Raw genomic sequence first — 4852 nt, 5'->3', positions numbered from 1 at the left:
CCAAACGCAGATGTTAAGCGAGACAGGCTGGGAAAGTTTCGAATTACCTTCTAAATACAACTGACAGAATGTCAGGGCAGGCAGGCGTGGGTACAGCTCTCAGAGGTTACTGCATATAAAGCATAGTGCTGGGGGGGGTGGTGGTGGATCAGGTTTGCAAGCGTTTTACTCTCTGACATGAGTTGCTGTAACTTACATAAGGCATTTCATGCGTTTTAGTTACAGCTTTGGAAATCTATTGGGGGGGTCTGCGGCATTCATTAAACAAAAAGTTGCTATTTAACAAGCCAACAGCTTTATTTTTTTTTTTTTTAATTTTTTTTTTTTCTTCAACGTTTTTATTTTTGGGACAGAGAGAGACAGAGCATGAATGGGGGAGGGGCAGAGAGAGAGAGAGGGAGACACAGAATCGGAAACAGGCTCCAGGCTCTGAGCCATCAGCCCAGAGCCCGACGCGGGGCTCGAACTCACGGACCGCGAGATCGTGACCTGGCTGAAGTCGGACGCTTAACCGACTGCGCCACCCAGGCGCCCCAAAAAGTTGCTATTTAAATAGAAAAGCAGTCTAGCCTTCTGCAGGATGCTGGGTCTCTCTCGCACGGTCTTGTGTTAGGTCTTTTGCTGCCTGCAGCTCCATTGCTCTGAGCTGATTCGGGCTGCATCTCTATCCAGGAGGTCCCAGGCTCTGGGGGTCTCCCCACTAGGCCCACGTGGCTAGTTTCTTTGTGAGAGGGTAGAGAGGATCGGCAAGGGAGAGTTCTTCACCTTCGGTACTGACATTTGAGGCCAGATGAGCCTTTGCCATACAGGCGCTGCTGTGTGCACACGGCAGGATGTTTAAGCAGCTCCCTGACATCTGCCCACTAGCCACTCCACTGTGACAGCCCAAATGTCTGCAGACATTGCCACATGTCCCCTGGGGGAAGGCAAAAATCACCCCTTGCCCCCCACTGAGAAGTTGGGGAGCCGTAGATACCTGAGAAGCCCTCACAAAAAAGAGCCGTGCAAAAAATAATTGAGGCAGACCTTGTTTGAGGGATCAGATTCCATGGCTTATGAAGAAACCGTATTTCCCACGCCAAAGTTCAGCACACGTGACTTAACAGAGGCTTAAAAAACAACCCTCTTCTGTGAATTTATTTCTTCACCAGTAGTACACAGGTTGTATCACATTTGTGTAGGGTTTTGTGGGTTTTTTTCCCTCTTCTCTTTCCCCCCTTCATCCTGCCGGCCATTCCCCTCAATAAATCTCTTGCATGTCTAATCCCATCCTGGTGCCCGCTTCTGGGGGCACTTAAACTGGTTCAATGGCTCAAAATAAGCGAACTGTCCACTGAAGAAATGTATGGCCTCCCGGGGGGGGGGGGTGGCCCAGATGTCTACAAGAGAGCCCCAGCCTCGGCTGCTGCCCCCCAGGGACAGGAGGCCAGTCTTTCCCTCGCTGCCTCTGGCCAATGACTGAGCAGGACAGGGGCATCGAGGCCACACTGTCCCGCTAAATAAGGGGAATCCTCTGATGAGGCAGGTAAACATAGGGAGTCCCCAGCGGCTTGGCCAAGATTTTCTCAGAAGTGCACTGCGCCCGTGGTTCTCCCTACCCAGTCCCTCTCTCCCGGGTCAGCCCGCACAAGCGTCCCCTCCCCCCCACCCCCCCACCCCGCGCCGAACTGCAGAGGGCTCCCCCTGCCGGCTCCTGCTCCCTCAAACCCTTGATCCCTCACAGGTGTTCCCCCTAATAAATCTCTTGCACTTCGAATTCCATTTTGCTGTCTGCTCCTCATAGGGTCAGACAAGTAATGGATTCCCTTCACTAAAAAATCTGAATTCTATAAAATATGTAGCAAAACTATATCCACAGTAATCGAGTAGTTGTAACACTTGAGAGCAGGAATGTACCAGAAAATTGGGACGTATGATCACTCCACCTAGGTTTCCTAAGAGAATGGATCGTGTTTCTAAGTGAGGATTATCTGTACTAAGAATGGCCATTTACTGCCCTCCCCCCACCTCTTTATCAGAGCTTCCTCCAATAGAGGAAGGGAACCCTGGATCCGTTCAAGTCACAGAGCCATGAACACCCTAAGCTAGGCTGCTATTTCACCCCCACCCCCAGGAAACTCCCCCTCCCTGTTCTTGTCCATCCCTCTTCCTTTTCCAGTGTGATGATCCTTACCCCAACATGAAGATATGAGACTAGGATGGACAGAAGGCTGGCCCTTGAAGGTCAAGGCTTTGCCTTCGCGGTGAGAAAGAGAAAAGTAGTCCCTGGCAGCTAGCTCTGATCAGCCAGGTGCTCACAGCTAGGCCTGAACAGAGCCAGTCTCTTGGATAGCCACCATCAGACAAGGCCTGACCAAACAGGACTATTCCACGCTTGTGTCCAAGCACAGACAAAATGAAGGCCACTGTGCGAACCACAAAAACCACCCAACATCCCCCGCCCCCCAGCGATGGCTGTCTGGTTACCAACCGCAGTTTTAGCTCTGCCTTTGTCTCAGCTTCTCTATGAAAATTGAGATGCTCAATCACAGAATGGATCGTGCTTCCTGAAAGCATGCAGTCCAGAATGAACCCCCGCTTCCTTGAAACTCCACCCCCCCCTACGGTTTTTAACACAAGTTCTGTTATAAGTCCCTTGTGACACCTTCGTACTGAGACGCCCCAGGACTCCTCGGCTACACCCGTACGTCGTCGGCAACAAATCAGCAAATCCAACTTTGTTCCTGGTGGTCTTTGGTTATGGGCATGGACAGGAGGTCCACAGGTGGCCAGACCCTGGCCTGTTCTATGACTTTGGCTCCTGGGTCTGTCTCCAAGGTGCCACAACCATCCTAGGAGAGAAAAAGAACTGTAGGCAAGACGACGACAAGAAAAGAGGTTTCACCCATACAGCAGCTGAGGTGTAGATGGATCTCCTGACTGTGGCTCCGATTCTAACGAGTTGCTCCGTGGCCTTGAACAATTCAGACAAAAGTGGAGAACCATTTATCCTTCGCAGCCCTGCAGAGTGAGTTTTAAACACATCAAGGATGACAACAAGCTGTGCCCAATGGCCGGCACACAAAACCCGCTCGTTCACGGCTAGGAGGAGCCGGAAGGTTGCGGGAAAGACGGAAGGTACAGGGAACACGAGGAGGTGAGCCAAGAGATGGTGAAAGTAGGATCATCTTAGGGAGAAGAGCCAAGAACATCTGGGGAAAAAGCTGTAAATAGAACTGTAGGAGACAGAGAAAAGGGGAGACCAGGTCCATCCCGACTGGGAACCCCCTGCCCTTGGAAGTCTCCCTCAGCCAAAGGAAGGGATCTGGGGAGGCACAGAGAACCGCACCAGAGAAATGGGGGGGGGGGGCTGGCAAGATTGGGCAAATGGGCACCAAGGGAAGGGTCAGGGAGAAGAGGAGGGGGACATCCACGCCTGGGGAATGGGGTTCAAAGTCCACCTCTGAGTGTGAGCTGAAGGAGGAGCCGCGGATGGGCGCGGGATCCCCTTATTACCTTCCTGGGTATTTCAGAAGGAAGCTAGACTCCAGAGCAGGCGCCAGGGCCCAGCCTCCTGGCAGCTTGTATGGTACTCTCCCCAAGTCTCCACCTCGGGTTCGCTGTGCAATTTAGAAGTGCACAGGCCTGTCAGGAGAAAATACAGATCAATAATGAGGGTGGCTTCCAGAGACTTCAGAGGCCAAATAAGGAGTGTAGAGGCTGCAGAGTGCTCCAGTTTGGAAAACAAAGGGTCCTGGGAGGGCCCAGACGAGGAAAATAAGGGTGCCTGGAAGGGGTTCCGCGCGTCCCACCCGGCCCACCGGGCCGGGGCAGCGGGCGGTGTGCGGGCTGCCCAGGGCCCGGGGTCGGGGCCTCCAAGCCTCGCCAACCCCTGCACACTGCCACCCTCTCAAGCTGCCTGCTCTCTTTCACTGAGGGAGGGCTGTGGGGCCCCAGGTGGGGAGAGAGATGCATGCTCCCCCCCCCCCAAAAACGTGGCCCAAACCAAGAGGGGTGTCTTCTAGGGCAAACCTCTTCTGCCTTCAGCGGTGAAAACATTCACCAGAAACTCACTCGGTAAGCCCTTGGGACAGTTTCATGGATGAACCGGCTCGTTCTCCACCTGCCTACATCCTCGCCTGGGGGTCCTAGCAGTTTCCTCACTGGCTTGCTGCCGTGGCTGCGCCCTGAGCAGTGCCCTCTACCCGGAGGCCGGGCCAGGCGGGGCCTCCTTGCAGTCTGTCCCACCCTAACCAGAGAGCGGTTTATCCACTGTATGGCGATAGGGCGGGCGTTCAGAACAAGGAACACCGACAGGCTCGACTCCGCGAGACTAACGGCGCCAACCGCCCGGTGAGATCCAGTCAAAGGCCACTGGGCCCCGCCCCTTCCAGCCCCGCCTAGCTCCGGCCCCGCCCCCCTCGCCCGGCCCAGCTCCGGCCCCGCCCGGCCCTGCCCAGCTTCTCCCCTACACCCACGCCCTCCCTACAAGTCCCTACCGACGTCACGCCCCGCCACGTCCGCCACGCCCCTGTCCCACACCCACAGCCCCGCCCACCCCACCTTACCACGCCCCGCCACGCCCCAGCAAGTCGCCGCCGCGTCCTCCAGCCACGCCCCACGCCCGCAGCCCCGCCCACCTCACCCTGCCTCGCCCAGCAAGTCCTCGTAGACGCCACGCCCCCACCACGTCCACCACGCCCTCAGTCCGCCTTGGCCTCGGGCCCCGCCCCTTTCTTAGGCATCGCCCACGGAGTCTCCTCCTCCAGGCCTCAAGGATCTTTCTCACCCGCTGAACCTGTGAGGCCCAGGCGTATTTTGCACCATGGTCCGTTTTAAACATAGTTTAAAATCGTGGCTTGGAAGTGGGCGG

At 55.5% G+C, this 4852-nt stretch overlaps 1 long non-coding RNA gene across 1 annotated transcript; it reads right to left on the bottom strand.

The window, feature by feature from the left end:
- Positions 1-1115: 1115 nt before the first annotated feature.
- Positions 1116-4343, bottom strand: LOC113593534 (uncharacterized). Its single transcript, XR_003413738.2, has 3 exons — positions 4054-4343; positions 3496-3624; positions 1116-3000 (listed from the first exon to the last, which is right to left on the bottom strand). It is a non-coding gene; the product is annotated as an uncharacterized LOC113593534 (long non-coding RNA).
- Between the last annotated feature and the right edge of the window lie 509 nt (positions 4344-4852).

The sequence above is a fragment of the Acinonyx jubatus genome, chromosome A2, assembly GCF_027475565.1.
Source record: "Acinonyx jubatus isolate Ajub_Pintada_27869175 chromosome A2, VMU_Ajub_asm_v1.0, whole genome shotgun sequence".
NCBI classification, from domain to species: domain Eukaryota; kingdom Metazoa; phylum Chordata; class Mammalia; order Carnivora; family Felidae; genus Acinonyx; species Acinonyx jubatus.
This window is presented reverse-complemented; position numbering and strand designations above follow the sequence as displayed.